This window comes from Nyctereutes procyonoides, unplaced genomic scaffold, assembly GCF_905146905.1.
Source record: "Nyctereutes procyonoides isolate TBG_1078 unplaced genomic scaffold, NYPRO_anot_genome, whole genome shotgun sequence".
Lineage (NCBI taxonomy): Eukaryota > Metazoa > Chordata > Mammalia > Carnivora > Canidae > Nyctereutes > Nyctereutes procyonoides.
Window position 1 is genome coordinate 11101058 of NW_026575146.1, and position 16793 is coordinate 11117850.

Below are 16793 nucleotides of genomic sequence, written 5' to 3' on the forward strand. Positions count from 1 at the left end.
CCTTTGAGCCTAGGGTGAAGTAGAAGGGCATACATTGATGAATCATAGTAAAAATATGCTATCTCAACCTTGAAAGTTCTTGGAAGGAAGAGGCACCTGTTTCTATGGGAAGTGGACCTGACCTAGCTTTGAGGATCAGGACAGGTAATAATAATTAGGCTGGAGTGGGGTCAGGAAGAGAGAAGACTCTTCTGCTTCAAGCAAAGGAGTAGTATGTGCAGAAGTCCTCTGGCAGGAGAGAATGTGGCTGTAGCATGACGAGGATGGAGGAGAGTGCAGAAGGTGAGACCAGAGAGGCAGGTGAGAGTTAACTGTGCAAGACTTTGTCCTATTAGGATCTTGGTCTTTATCCAAGAAATTGGGGAGACCCCAAAAGAGGTTTAAAAGGGGATTCAGGGAAACCAGTTGGGATGCTGTTGCATTAGTCTAAGAGAGCAACGTTGGTATGGCAGGGTGGGCAGCAGAGGACGTGGAGAGAGCTGGGTGCACTGGGCAGATCCTGAGAAGAAGCAGTCAGCAGGTCTTGAAGGTGGGCTGCAGGGGGTGGCGCCTTTGCATTGCCCTTAGACCACTGGATGGAAGGTGGTAGGTAGACAGCTTGGAGCTCAAAGGTGAGAGGTCTGTGCTGGGCACTTTATACACATTAAGCATGTAATCACTGCAGCCCTGTGAGGGGGCTCATCTCAGCCCCTGATTAAAACAGGGGTTGAGGCAGATTTACCTTCAGGGCTGCCCTGCCCTCAGCACTTTCTCTCTGGTGACTTCCAAACTGCAAGCTACTCTCTTCTGGTCCTGTTTCCTTCTTCAGGAAGTTCTGTGAGTGAGAAGAACCTGCCTGTTGACTTGCAGTCCTTTATAGCCATGGAGAGCCCTTAGTAAACATGCAGCCTGATTTTCCATTGGTCGGTTCCAGAGAATCTGAGAATGACTAGAACTCATTCACTGGAAGCAAATGACACACATTTGGGAGAACTTGTCAAAAAGTCTGTAAAGCAGTGTGTACTTGCATGTGGTGTTGGTAAAGTACAGTCATCTGTACCTGTTTGAAGTTAGACACCGAAAGAAAATAAGAAATAGATGCACATGAGGAATTACACTGTAAAAACACGGAGGAAGTTGATGGCCTATGTGGTTGTACATAGTAATTTCAGCATAGAAGATACCCTACATTGTAACACTTGTGTATAGCAGCTCAAATATATAATATACTTATGTATATAGTAGATATGAAATATATAAGAAGAAAAGTTGAGATGATTTACCTTGTCTATAGTTTTGAGTCATATTATGTATCTTCTCACTATTATATAACCTAAAGGTGATTAAAATAATGGGATATTGAAGAAATAGATTGTCTTTCTGTTTTCACCTGTGCCATGAATTTTGCCATCTAGTGTATCAACTGAGGTGTGCCACCTGGACACCTATTTCTTTTTTAGGCTGAAATTTGGTTTACTTTGGCTATCAAAAAAAAAAAAAAAAAACCAATCCTATACTATGTAGTCTGTATTCATCAAGAAAGTTTTCTGGCAAGCATATCCTTCCTGTCTTTAAGGCTGTTCCTTGGGAATTCCTTTATGATGAGTTAAACAGGGAAATGATAAATAACCAAAGGCAAAGGGGCTTAAAAAGATGAGGTGAATTAATTGTCTTGGTCTTTTAAAGGAAAATCTATGTTGGGATGATGATGCCCTGAGGTTGGGGTGGGGACTCAGTTCCTAAGAAAGCACCTTTATTTAAGTGCATCTTTACTGCTGAGCCTGTGGTTCCGCTTGGGCTTTGAATGCATAAGAAATATTTTTTTCCAAGTATGTTTGTACATTATAGAAATGAATAGGTGCACTTTGGCTTTCCAGACAATTTGGGGCTTGTCTCTATGCGGTCTTCATCAAGATGTGAAGACTCGTGAACCAGAGGTAACTTTGGTTTTCTGGATGATAGGAAGAAAGTGGAAGCAGCATTTTAGAATGGGTTCAATTAGATTAAACTACTGTATTCCACAACATGGATTTGTTTATTACGTCATTGACTCATTGAACAGTCATTGCTCATGCAGGCTTTTCCAGGCCCGATGTTAGGAATGCTGAAAAAACACTCCTAGAACAGACTTTGTGCCCTAGTGGAATAGGTGGGCATATAGTAAAGAGTATCTACCCAGTGTGGTAAGTGGGTATCTATCAGAATAGAGATTTGACTACAGAGCAGTGATATAGCCGAAAGTAATGATTTATTATCCCTCATATATGATGGGAGGATGTCTCAGAAGAGCCATGTAAATTGATCCTGAGAATGAAGAGGAATGTGCTTTTAATGCGAAGGGGGAAGGCAGATTTTAGCTGGGAGGGAAGGCACGGAGGCACGGTAGCACACGATACGCTATGGGCTGCAGGGAGCTGCATTGGGGGGCCTGTAGGCCAAGGGCTGGAAGGGTCAGTGGAGTTTCCTATGCCATGAAAAGAAGTTGGGACTTGTAATCCTATTGAAAGGCTTCAAAGTGGAATGTAATTGTGCTTTAGAATTTTCCTGTGGCTGGTGTGTGGAGCAGAGATTTGTGGATGGAGAAAGTTCTAGAAATAGGCAGCAGAAAGCAGTAGAGGCAGGGCTAGGATCATAGCTCCTGCAGGCTGCAGAAGGACAGGGAGGCACATATGAAGGAGATAGTGAGGGAGGAGGAGCCAGAGGATTTACTGGCACCTGAACTTGAAGATGAGGCAGCGGCCAGGCTAGCCTGGGATAACTGATGGGTTTCTGTCTCGTGATGGTGGCCAGAGAAGAGCCAGTATCCTGGTTTGGGTACCCAGAACTGAGTTATTTGGGGGCAGGGGATGGTTGGAAATAATTTTAGTTTGGGTCTTGTTGATTTTGAGGTGGCACAGCCAGTAGGTCTGGAAGAGCCATTTAAGCTGGAGATGGAGCCCTGGCTGTCGTGAGCAGTGGTGAAAGCCACCCAGAAGGAGAATGTTGAAAGTGGAAAGATACTCAGGTTGAGGAACAACATTGTGGAGATGGGTGGAGGTGTGGGGGTGCTTGGGAGGGAGGTGGGAATTGACCGAGGCAAGGGGTTGGGCAGGGAAATGAAGGAACCCAGTAGAGAGCAAACAAGAAGTTGTGTAGGGAGCATTTCTTAGATTTTGGGACAAACGAGAAGTGTTCCTGGGGAAACGGTAGTCTACAGGTAGAATTAAACTGCCTATTTCTTATTAGGACATAAATCAATTTTTTTAGATGCCACTTATAAGTAGATGTTTATCATTCCTAAAGTTTGCTGTTAAAGTTTAAAAACTACAGGACTTTATAAAAACCCTGCAGGAAATGGCATTATTATCCATTTTTAGCTGTCTGTGGTTCTTTTCTTGTTTCTTACTGACCAAGTACTGTTCCAGAAGGCCTGAGACTATAGCCAAGGCAGACTTTATGGAAGTGCAGGGAGGTACAGGTGTTTCCACTTCAGTTCATTTGCTTTGATTATAAGCCCTGCTTTTCAGAGGGGGCTCTGTGTGCTTAACCTGGCTTTGCAGAGCCACAAGGTGAGGCTCAAGGTCACATCCACCGCCACAGCTGAGGAAAAATTAGAATCGAAGGGCCCCAGGTCTCTGTGTAGCAACTAGCTACCCCACCTCCCCATAATTAAAAGTCTATCCTGGTTCCCACTTCAAACGTAACATTTTCCTACCTGCAGCAGACACCCTCAGAAGAAAATTCTGAGCCTTCCCATAGGGCGGAGTGGGAGTGCTGCCCAACAAATACTCATTAGCCCCTTTCATCCCCAAAGATGAAAGATCTGTCAGACATCAGTAATCTCCACAAAATCCCTTTGAGTCTGGGAGGTGGAAAAGGCAGTGTGAATCTTAATGGAGAGAGACCTGAAGGTGTTTTTTCCCAAAGTGTCCGTGTAGTAGATCAACCCTAGAACCAAGATGCTGCCTTTGCGATCAGAAAAACAAAACAAAACAAAAAAACACAGCAAGTATACTCCCACGCTGATGATGCTTTATGGTCCCAGGTCCTACATAAGTCATTTTAATCCATGCTCAATCGATAGCTGATGCTGTTGTTGACTTGCTAATGTGGATACAGGGCTTCCAACCAAAAGACAGTTACTAATGACAGGTTTAGTCATGAGTTCCTTTCTGTATCAGAGCTAATTTACTTGGAACCTTGGGCTTCTGTAAAAAAAAAAAAAATGTACGGTGACTTTAAAATGTCTGGATAAGGTTTAAGCATATTAATCTTATCTAATAATATTAATCTTATCTAATAACTTAAACACAGTGATTATTTAACATTTCTTTTGAAAGCAATATTTTTTGGAGAACAAGAGCTGTTCGAATTGTTATCAATAAGTTTTTCTCTTACATGTTTATTAAGTTCTCCATAAGGGACAAAGATGCTGTTAGTTCCTAAACTGTGATTGATGTACTTTCTGTCTTGAGAACAAATCCCAGGACTATTTAAAAGAGTATTAGATGTCCAGAGAATTGTCCATAGAGCTGGGGATGGGGCCCCCAGTGTTCATCTCATGACCAGGGCTTTTGAGGGTGGGAATTTGAGGGTGGAGGGGAGGCTGGTAGAATGGTTAGAGAGAAGTGGGTTTCCGAGCAGCTTTGGGCATGGTAGGGTACAGGTGTTTAGGGATGTACAAGGAAGTTAGATGTAAGTAATTTGATGCTAGGTGGTGCAGACTCTGATTTGGTCCCAAGAGGATGGATTGAATGTGAATGGATGGCCACTGCGGGGAACAGAAATCCAGAGCTCATGACATAGCAACACCTATAGTTATATTCAGCTATTGAGTATTGAAATTCCCCCCAATTCTTTTCATTTTGCTTACACAGAGTTCACATCTAATACATTTGCCATAACATAGGCTGATTTGTCAGCCATTCCCCTATTACACTGGACTCAAAGAATGGGAAGCTGTTCCACAAATTCCTAAAGCATGCTGAGTACCTTTCTTAGTGGTAGGTAATTTATTTTTAAAGAACAACAGTCTTGGGGGCCGGGCTGGCTCATTTGGTGGATGATGGGTCATGGGTTCGGGCCCCACAATGGGTGTAGAGATTACTTAAATTTTTTTTTTAAAAACCCCTCAACAATCTTATAGGCTTAGCCTTACATTAAACTTTAGAAATAGTCCTGTGATAAATACCAGGCCTTGTCAGAAGGCTCCCTGGTTTGTCTGTGATTGGAGAAGGCTTGAATGGTCTAATTAATTTAATTATTATTTTAGAATGTTATGAAAATAGTTTTAGAACATTATGATAGATATGGAAACAATATTTTCTAAGTCTGACTATGCGGATTTCTCAATTTGCATTTTCCTTTTAACTTATAATTTACCTACCTAGTCCGTTCCTAGAGAAATATTTTTTGAAAAATATTTTATGGTATTTGTTAGTAACGGACATTTAGGCCTGGCCTTGGCATTACTGAGTCATCTTGCTAGCCTTGTGCTAGTTAAAAATAATTTAGAGTTTTTATTAGGACTGCTCACTGTGGAAGAAAGCCTGCATTTATTTCTGCTTTACAGAAACCAGGACAAGAAGAGAGAACTAACATTTATTGTCTAACCTTTATTAACTTGGACCAGGCCCTATGTCAGGTAATTCAAAAAAATTTTTTTTCTCATTTTGTTTTCACAACAGTCTGGGAAGGTGGGTGTAATCCTTTCCATTTCGTGCAGAGGGGAATTAGGTTTAGAGACGTGGATAAATGACCAAGGGGCAGGTCCCGGCTTTGTCCCTAGCTCCTCACCATGTACTCTGGCATTCTTATGACTGAGCTCTTTCTGTTTCGCAAGCACACTCTGGGATTTCTAGTTTATTTTCGTTCTTATGAACTCCTTTCAGTTCTCATTCAGTATGGTTGGATGGTGCTGGTCTGGTTTTGGTAGGAGGCCCCCCACCACCCCATGCTGGCTTTTCTCGAAGTGTCTGCTAATGACTAAAGACCAAGTGACAGCTCGGACTCCAGAGGTGGCCACCATGGGCCATCCTGAGCTTCTCCTCTGCACTCATTTCACGTTGTGCCTCATCACACTGCATGCTTGTCCATGTCCCTCAGGCTTTAGGTCCTGGGCTCTCTGTCCTTCGTGTGTGCTTTCCCCCTCTCCTTATAAGAATGCATGGCCTCCCTGCCTCCTCATGTCAAGGCTGGGGCCACCAGCAAGGCTGCCCTGCTCTGGTCAGCTGGGCATTAACGTTGTCTTGGTCTGAACTCCTGGCCCATCTCTGCCCGGTGCTCAGTATGCTCCAGAGGCTGTCACCCTGGGCTGTCTTCTTGATCCCAGCCTCCCCTTGTCTGTGCACGTAGTATCTGCCCCTTCATCTCTGGAAATGTATTCCCTGCATCCTCCAAACTCTTTAAAAAAGTTCTGTAGTTTGTTTCATTATAGATGTTCATGTTTTCTTGTGGGTGTGTTTTCTTCTTCTAAGCTGGATCCAAACCACCCCCTCCCCTAGTTTGGGTAGATAATCTTAGGGGCATTGCTGTTGAAAATGTCTGTTTTGGAGAGATTCAAAGGATTTTGTTTTATTTTTTGGTGTTTTGTTGTTCTGTTTGTTTTTAAACCAAGGGAAGTTTCTGGCATTCTTTTCCACAGCACCATCTTGCTCTCACCCCAGATGGCTGATTTGTGTTGCCTCTTCATATAATTTATAATGTCTTTGCTGTCTTTTCTCCCCTACTGGCCCTAGGCCCTTTGGTAAGTGGTGCTGAGCCTGACTCATTCTTATATCATGCGTTCACAGGGTCCAGCGTAGCGCCTTGCTGCTCATAGGGACTTAAGTGTTACTAAGTGTAAAATGGGTTATTTGTCAGCTACAACCAGCCCAGCTGAAGGTTCAGATGTACCCAGTATGAAACTGTAGGTTGAGTTCTTATGGATTCTAGGATTTGCTTTAAAAAGTTCCTGCTGTAGGTTTGCTCCTTGGGTCACTTTGGTTTGCCCCGTAACATAAAGGGAAGCAGCCATAGCCATTCAATCCCGGGGACGCCAACACGGGCTCCTTTCTGTAAAATTAATTGAATAAAAAACCAAAACAGTGCTCTGGTAAGTGTTTCTCTCACCTTCCAGAAAGACATCATTATCTGTACTATGGCTATCAGTTTTGTGTTTGTTAGCATTGTTCAAAACCTTATCTCTGATTTCCATACCACTGACACAGGAACCCCAAGGGCCTACTCTGTGTCTGGTACCTTTTATCTTACTTGTATTGTTTGTTAATGCGACTATGTTGAATGTCTGTGCAGGGAGGTTTAAAGGAGAATTTACCACAAAACCCACAAATTCTTTATTTTCAGAAGTAGAAGTATACGCTTTGCGGGCAAGGGTGTATAAGCACAGGTATTTTCTCCTAAATATTTGACTTTGAGCAGAAATTTTGGGTAAAAACAATATGGCCTCTTTAAGTGTCAAGTAAGTTTTCCTTTAAGTTATAGTGACATCAAGGGCTGTGAATTATGTTGCTATAAAAATAGCATCTGAAATGTATCATGCCGTGGCCAGCATCCCTCAGCCTCAGGACGAACCTATGAGATGTCACCAGAGGTGGGGTATCAGTTAAAGCAATAAAAATGAACCGTGCTTGGGGAGAACTTGATGCTTTTTCTGGTGGGTTCTGTAGCATGAACGTTCCCAGCTAAGCTCATGACTTTGAAATTATTGTTTCCTGGAGGTCTGCAGGGAGGGGGCCAGTCAGAAAATATTTCTATGTCTATTGAAGTATTAGTTTATGCTCTGTCTCCAGGGAAGAAAAGTGTGGCAGTTCCGGAAAGTTTAGGAGGATGAAATATGTTAGTCATCAGCAGTAGCCCGTGTGTTATTAGAGTATTAGAGCAGGTGGGGATAAATCTTTCCCTGGTTTACATAAATCCAAGAATTCTTGAATCATCTGCCACTGAAAATTGAAATCACTATTTGATCATTCCTTCCTTCATTCCTTCACTCATTCAACAGTTATTTACTTTCAAGGCACTGTGAAAGGGATCATTGGTTACACTACCTTTGTAAACAAATCTTTTGGGGAAAAAAACCCCAAGTATCTTTTGTGTAATATGCCCCCTTTCAGCAGTTATGTCTAGCCTTGGAATTTGGTGAAGTTCTGGCTCATTTGAGCTCTGTGGCAAAGGTAGAAGCCCCCTGATTCTTTTTTTCCTGGGGGGTCCCCTCACATAGCATGGGAGGTGTGTGATCAGCCTTGCTCTAGAGCTTTTCAGTTTCCCAGAGCCGTTTGTTCCACAGAGATTTGGTGAAGCTGCTTAATGAGAGGTTCCCTGCGGGTGGCTCAGAATCCGGAGCTGAGTTGAACACACTTCTTGATACAGAAGTGGTTGAAGAATTCTCTTTATAGGTGCATTTCAGATACTTTCCCTTTCAAGGGATGTGCAGATTTTTATTTCCTGTTTTAAGGTCAATAGGCCCTTTCAGTTTTATCCCCTTTTGCTAAAGGAGCAAAAGGACTTGACCAACACAAAGACTTGAATCCATATTGTAGGTAGGGTAGCTTCTATGTGTGTGCTGTTGCTTGCCATCTTTTAGAGCCTATCATATTGTGCTAATTTGCTAATTTGACAGTTTTTTGGTGGCCACAGTTTTTGGTGGCTCCTCATTTGATTTCATTTATTCTTTCATCCCTATGCTTCTTCAGTTACTCTAAGGATGGAGGAAGAGGAAATGATAATATTGCAGAGTTGATAGCTGTTTCTATAATCAATAAATGGATAGAATGTCCTCCAGTAGTTTTTTGTTAAAGATTTTATTTATTTATTCACGATAGAGGGGGGGGAGAGGGGGAGAGAGGCAGGCAGAGACACAGGCAGAGGGAGAAGCAGGCTCCATGCAGGGAGCCCGACGTGGGACTTGATCTCAGGACTCCAGGATCAGGCCCTGGGCCAAAGGCAGGCACTAAACCACTGAGCCACCCGGGCTACCCCCTCCAGTAGTTTCTTTAGCTGTTCATATGGGATATTTTTGCCTGTTATAAAGCTGGAGCCTTGTTACGCTTAGAGCTTGTTTTGGTCAAATGAAACAGGTGCAAGAATATGATAGATGGAGAGGGACATAAGAAGATGGTTTACTGTGGGAGATACTACTTCATTTTTAACAGCCCCTGCCTCCCCTACCCCAAGCATCCTGTTATATTTGTTTAATTTTATAAAAGGAAGATTTATAAAGTTTTTAAATTTAAGTAATCTCTGCACTCAACCTGGGGCTCAAACTCATGACCCCAATATCAAGAGTCACATGCTTTTCTGACTAAGCCAGCCAAGCACCCTATGAATCTTTCTTTCTCTTATTTACTTATTTACTTACTTACTTGTTTGTTTGTTTCAGTGAGAGAGTGCAGGGGGGAGGGGCAGAGGAAAAGGGAGTGAGAAACTCAAGCAGACTTCACGCTGAGTTGGAGCCCAACAAAGGGCTTGATCTCGGGATCCCTGGGTGGCGCAGCGGTTTAGCGCCTGCCTTTGGCCCAGGGCGTGATCCTGGAGACCCAGGATCGAATCCCACGTCTGGCTCCCAGTGCATGGAGCCAGCTTCTCCCTCTGCCTATGTCTCTGCCTCTCTCCCTCTCTCTCTCTGTGACTATCATAAATAAATAAAAATTAAAAAAAAAGGGCTTGAGATCATGACCTGAGCTGAAATCAGGAATCAGACACTTAACTGACTGCTCCACCAAGGCATCCTTCTCTCTTCTCTTAAAATGGATGCCATATATGGTGATGGGATGGTTCTGAGTGTTGACAGGGCTGGAAGAAAGGGTGGAAATGGGCAGGACCATCATCTCACAGGGGAGAAGAGGAGGAAAGCAGGTATTTCCTGCCATGATCATCTAGGTGATCTCCTGGATGCACACAGTTTTAAGTTTCTCATGTATGGGGAGATTGCCTGACTCATAATTTGTGGGTCTAGCACTGTGTTTTAAAGCAAGCCTCCTCTAATGCTAAATGTGTGTACTTGCACATAGATGCTGTGATTTTGGAAGTGATAGGAATTCTTGTACTGCTATTCTGTACCAAAGAAGGTCCTCCCCACCATTCATGGAGTTCTGTCAATCAACTGGAGGAGAGTCATCCTCAATCTGGAAGCCAAAATTCAGTGATGGCTTTTATATACCAATGCTGAATCACTTTCTTTTGTCTTGGCAAGGGATGGAATCCTTAGTGTCTTTGCATGTGCTGGAAAATATGGTGGTAAGTGTCAGGTAAATTATAGGGATCAAGGAAACTATATATGATGGCAGTTACATGCTCTCTCAGGGCTTCAAGTGAAGGTTTTCCAAGAAAACCAGCTGGAAGTTTTTGGCCTTTTCTGACCTGCCCATGGAAATCCTGTAGTGTCAGGTCAGCTGTACTCTCACAGATTGAAGCAGATTCAAGGAAGGGAGCATAGACTGGTTCTCTCTCCTCCATAGGAGGAGTGTCAAAGGATATGTGGACATGTTTTAAAATATTGAATGGAATCCTAGTGGAGAAAGAGCCATTCTGCTATACCAGGAACACTGAATAGAGGTAACTCTTGTGACATGGGTATTATTGTTACTGAATTTGGATCTGTCTTGATGGCTGGGCTTGGGGCCACTGCTGTGTATTTCCACAGTATCTTACCCTCTGAACCATGTTGTCCCCATGATGTTCTGTGACATGGCTTATTTGTAGGCTGTGAGGGAATGTCAGGCTCTTGGTCAACATCATATCCTCAACACTTAGCATAGTGCCTTGAACATGAGAGATGTTCAACAAATACTCCTTGAATTGAATTTAATTAACTTAATAAACATTCTGCACATCCAGCACTCAGGTCAACCTTTGCATCCTTGGATTTTGTCACTGGATACATGAACTTTGTGGGAATCCTAGGGAAGGTGTGTTCTGAACAGAAACCAGCCTAGGGAATACAGTGGCCCAAATGGATCTGTCCTGTCCTGCTTCCAGCTGTTCACTGAGGATTTTCCTCCCCTAGAGTTTCACCTGAGCCCTTTTGTAAAAAAAAACAAGGACCTTGCTGTAACTTGGTTCATGATAAGCAGTAAACATGTGCTGTGTGTATAGAGAAGTCTGCCATTTGTGGAGGTAGACTGTAACTTCTATTTGCATTTTTATTAGTCATCCCTTTGTCCTGAATGATGGGTTCTGTAACATCCTATAGTCCACTGGGCAACTGTCCAGTCTCTTTTTGTTAAGGGCAGCATCTGGTGTCAGTAGAACTTTGTGCAGAAACAGTGTGCTAGTGTTGATGGGAGGGGGGGTGCACTTACCTCTTGTGAAGGCATTCAGCACGTCACGATGCAGTCTTACCTGCCACCTCAGAGCAAGAGCCACAGGTGGTTTGTTCATTGTGTCTGTGATGTCTCTCTGGGCTGAGAGATTGAGATTATGATCCACCTGTGAATGGAGGTCTGGTGGGGGTTAGGCGATGCTCTATCAGATGGCATAGACCTGGCTCCTGTGAGGGGTTAATGGAGTTGCATGTCTGTCTCCTCAAAAACTTCCAAGTGTCTTGTTTTACTCCAAACATTGAGTCTCTAAATTGATAAGCTGCCTTGCTGATAGCAAGCCTAAAGTAAACCCAGAGATTTGAAGACTTTTTTTTTTTTTTTAATTCAGAGAGATGGTGGTTACAAAGGGACTTAATTTGAAGAAGGGGGGAATTGTGGAAATTTCTGTGAGAAATGCTTTTTTTTTTTTTTTTTTAAGATTTTATTTATGCCTGAGAGATGCACAGAGAGAGGCAGAGACATAGAAGGAGAAGCAGGCTTCCTGAAGGGAGCCCAATGTGGGACTCAATACTGGGACCCTGGGATCACGCCCTGAGCCAAAGGCAGATGTTCAACCACTGAGCCGCCCAGACATCCCCAAATGCATTTTTTAAAAATGAACTTGGGTAGGGGAGCCTCTCTTCAGGACATGGGTTAAGTAGTAGTAAGTTCGTCTTCCCCAGCAGTTTCTCGTTGACCTGTGTTGGTCATTGCACTGATGGCTACAGGCTGTCACACTCTTGTCACTTAGCAGTGAAAGTTTAACAAACACTGGACACTGCGACTTAGTCCAGGGCTTGATGTAGCTTGTAATAGATTGGTTAATATGGTCTCTTCCTTTATTTTTCACTATGATGTGGCCGAAGGTCCAGTTATATTCAGCTTTTAGGGAAAGCTTGGGGGTCGAATCTTCAGCATTATAAAACTGAATGGCTTTTCATCACAAAACTCAAGGGAGAAAAATGAAAGATCTGTTCATGTTAATTAAAATGATGTCATGGTGGCAAGTAGGCAGGCAGCTCAGGGGTTCCAGGACTGGCTGGTATTCATGCCAAAAAGAGCATGAGTGAAATCTGTTGATTGATGATTCTGTCCGCACGTGGTGCCTGTGTGCTGTTACAGATACAACACACTCTTTGTATAACTGAAAACGTAAAATTACTAGAATTTTATTGTAGATGTAGGTTCCCTAGCCCTGCCTTGCATCTCATAAACCTACAGAGAGATCGGTTAGATCTTCTGTAGTCATGGGACCCTGCTGTACCTGTTCCATTGTTAACTCACTTTAAAATATGGCATCAATTAACATCTATCTGTGCTATTTTTTTTCTTAAAATTTTTACTTAAGTAAACTCTGCACCCAAGGTGGGGCTTGAATTCATGACCCCAAGATCAAGAGTTACATGCTCTTCTGACTGAGCCAGCCTGGTGCCCCAAAGCCATCTATACTCTTAAGAAAATATCCACTTGTTGAAAATGGGTTACTGTCCATCCTACTAGATGGAAGTTAATTGTTCATGTGGCCTTGAAATACATATGAGGGGATCCCTGGGTGGCTCAGCGGTTTAGCACCTGCCTTTGGCCCAGGGTGCGATCCTGGAGTCCTGGGATTGAGTACCATGTCGGGCTCCCTGCATGGAGCCTGTTTCTCCCTCTGCCTGTGTCTCTGTCTCTGTCTCTCTCTATGTCTATCATGAATAAATAAATAAAATCTTTTAAAAAAAGAAATACATATGAAAGGGGGGATCCAAGAACCTTTGGCAACCACTGTTTTGTTACTGTGACAAAACTGTGTCGTCTGTTTTGGGAACACAGCTGAACAAATTTGGTGGTCTGAGTTCGGGTCCTTATTCTTCCTGGCTGTGTGACGGGTCTAATTTGTCCCCGCAGGCCTTACATTCTTCATCTGCAGAACAAACAGGGTTGAAGTCAGCATGCATAAACTTAAACATTCTGTAACCCTGCCTAAAATTATTTTAACCCAAATGATTAGTAGTTCTAATAATCCGAATTCCCCAGAGAAACAGAACCAACAGGAGCCTGCCTGTTGACCAACCTACCCCGCCCCCCCCATCAAGAGATTTTAAAGAATTGATGCATGTGATTGATTGTGGGGCTAGCATGTCCCAAATCCATAGGACAGGCCAGCAGAGTGGAAATTCAGGTGGGAGTTGACGTTGCAGTCTTGCGACTAAACTCTGCATGGCTGAAGGCTGGAAACTCAGGCAGAGTTTATTTATTGCAGTCTGGAAGCAGAATTGCTTCTTCAGGAAACTTCAGCCTTTGCTCTATAGGCAGGCCTTCAGCTGATTGGATGGGGCACTCACATGGAGGGCAATCTGCTTTACTCAAAGTTTACCAACTTAACATGAATTGCATCTAAAAGAATACTTTTACGGCAATGTCTAGACTGGCGTTAGACCACATGACTGTGTACCACAGCCTAGCCGGGTTGATGTGTTACATTCACTGTTATGGTACTTAAGATGCCATTTCCCCATTTTTTGCAATTTAAGTCATGGTGATGCAGTGGAAAAAGCAGGCTGGTTTAAAAATGAAATCATGTTTTATCAATAGTGTGATGCATCAGTTCATACCTTTACTGAGCGCCCACATGTAAGGCATTCTGCTAGATGTTAGGAAACCAAAGATAAGATGAGCCCTTCACTTTGAAAGCAATTAAAATCTGGTAAAGAAGACAGACAAGTGAAAATCACTGTATGCCATTGTCTGATTTTGATGGAATGGTGAGGTAAATGAGGGCTTGGTAGAGCCTCATGGCTTGGGGGGGTGAGGAAGAAGGTAGAAGGTTGGGGAAGACTTCACAGAAGAGGAGACACTTAAGTTGGGTCTTGAAGGGGTAATTAGGGAGACATTCCTAGCAGGACACAGTATGTGCAAAGGCCTGGAGAATAAAAAAACTCACATTCATGAAATGGCAAGGTATTCAGAATTAATGTATGGAAAGCTTCTGTCCTAATAGGTACTGGAGGCTCCGTATCTGTTATTATCATTGGAAAAATTTAAATGTGACAGATGATATATTTTATAATTTCTTGATGAGTAAATAACCATGTATAGGCCATTAGTAAAATAGGTCAATTCTTGGGTTTTAAAAAATTATCTGTGTAATTTATTTAGATAGAACTCATTGAAACTTGTTCAATTTTCCATTCTTATCATTTAAAAAATATTTTCTTAAAATATATTTTCTTGTCTGTACTGGGTTAATTCCAAAGTGAATTAAAAATTTGAGGCACCTGGCTTGCTCTGTTGGTAGAGTGTATGACTCTTGATCTTGGGGTTGTGAGTTTGAGCTCCAAGGTGGGCATAGATGTTACTTAAAAAAAATGAAAATAAAAATTAAAAAAATGTCTATATAGGATTTATCTTAGAAAGCAAACATTCTTTTTTTCTTAAAGATTTATTTAAAATCTTTATTTTGGGGCTCCCTGGGTGGCTCAGCGGTTTGGTGCCTGCCTTTGGCCCAGGGCATGATCCTGGAGTCCTGGGATCGAGTCCCATATCGGGCTCCCTGCATGGAGCCTGTGTCTCCCTCTGCCTGTGTTTCTGCCCCCCACCCCGTGTCTCTCATGAATAAATAAATAAAATCTTTTAAAAAAATAAAATCTTTATTTTGAACAGGGGTGGTAGCAGGGGGCAGGGGAGAGAGAATCCTCAAAGCAGGGTCCCTGCTAAGCATGGAACCTGGTAGGGCTCAATCCTAGGACCACGGGATAATAACCTGAGCCGAAATCAAGAGTCAGATGCTTAACTGACTGAGCCAGGCACCCCAATGAGGCAGGCATTCTTGACCAAATATATCAGGTTTAAAAAAATTTTCTCTGGACCATTTATATCACCTTGGGCAAGTCAGCCTACTTCCGTAAGCTTTAAATTCTTACCTAAAGAGAGAGCTTGGGCTGGTTTTTAAAGGCCCACCCATAGGATATTCTGTGAACCTGTAAATGAAAATTATTATCTCTCTGTCAAGTTATATAGGTTTATTTCTGTAACATGAATCATTGTGATAATCACACCTTTCCCAATAGCAACTATTTACAATGAAAGTACTTCATTGCTACTTCGATTGAGCATTTCATGTTTTAGCCATTTTGTTGAGTATTTTATGTGCATTATCCCATTCAGTACTTGGAATAACCCTGCAAAGCAGAAAATATTTCCACTTTATGGTTGAAGAAATCAGAGGTTCAGACAATTTAAATAACCAGGCTGGGCTCCCTCAGGTGGTAATGGGGGAAGCTAGAGGGTTGAACCCCAATCTTTTGGCTTCGAAGCCTGCATTCTTTATTAAGTCTGTAACCCACAGTACACAATTATTACCATAATGTAGTATTTTATGGACATAGCTGAGGTGAAATGTCTTATAAAAAGACAAGTCTCACTCTCTGAAAGCAATCTGTTTAATATTTTAAAAAATGAAAAGGGAGGTACTTTCTGGTATGTTGACTAATGGGGCCATGAATTTTAATATGTCACTGGGCAGTGCATCAAACAACAGAAGAATGTATTATTCTTCATAATATGAGAGGATCCAGAAACCACCTGCTTCATAAGTTGTGCAACTCATTCTTTGACTCAGCCCACTTGCATGTGGATCCTGCCCCATGGTCCGTGATAACTGTCTCTGACACACTGGTTCTTCTTAGGGTCTGGGCAGTCCCTGTACCTGGGAGGTCATTTCCCTAACTTTGGAGTAGCTCTGAGATCTCAGCCTAGATGGCCATCTGAGAAATCCAGTTCCTAACCTTCCATTTTAAGGTAGCTACTTGTCACTCATTATCTTATCATATCTGGTCAGGTGTCTACATTGCACATATCACTCTAGGATAATTTTTATGTTTCTTATTTGTTTTGTTTCGACTGCTTTCTCCTGCTTGAATGAAGTTCAGTGAGAGCAGAGACCTCTCTTGGTACTCTACTCCCAGACCTGGAGCTGTGGTTTGATCACAGTAGGCTTTGTTTGGCTATTTAATCACCATCTGATTGTCAATTTCTTCTCCCCCATCTGCTCTCTCTCCCTCCTTTTCCTCTCCCTCCATAAATCTACCTATAAAACCGCTTGGCCATGTGGAGTTATAGTAAATCTGTTTCTCCAATTAAGATTGTGGCAGGACCCTCATATTTCCTTTTTAGTTAATCACTTAACCTTTGATTTTTTTTTTTAGTTCCCTCTTTGAATCAAGCCCGAGATACAGCATAATGTTGAGAAATTGAGCTTTAATTATAAAAATGTAATAAAAAGTGATTTCTTACCCCTTTTTGTTTTCTCTTGCTAGGGCTCTGTGCTTGAATTACAAAGAGACCTCTTCAGCCAGCATCTTCTGGATGAATGAATAACACCAAGTGTCATTCACACTCCCTCTAGGGGTAAGTTTGAGGGACTTGTGTATCTTAGAGGTATTAATGTATGTCAGCTGCATGTCTGTTTCCCGTGTTACTGCTCTTTGTCGTGGACCTGGGTGGGGAAAGCCAAAGTGGATTGCTCAGGTTGGGGCTGGAAATTGAATTTCCTTG

The 16793-nt window shown here is 42.5% G+C and overlaps 1 protein-coding gene across 3 annotated transcripts in view; it reads left to right on the top strand.

Moving 5' to 3' along the window:
* Nucleotides 1-16793, top strand: part of TIAM2 (TIAM Rac1 associated GEF 2) — a 217930-nt gene that overhangs the window by 71381 nt on the left and 129756 nt on the right. For 2 of the 3 annotated variants that reach the window (XM_055309747.1, XM_055309749.1), the window contains exon 2: nucleotides 16556-16646. The gene's annotated coding sequence lies outside the window, so the exon portion shown is untranslated. Of the gene's footprint in view, nucleotides 1-5550; nucleotides 5603-16555; nucleotides 16647-16793 lie in introns of those variants that run through there. The other variant, XM_055309748.1, reaches the window with a different exon arrangement.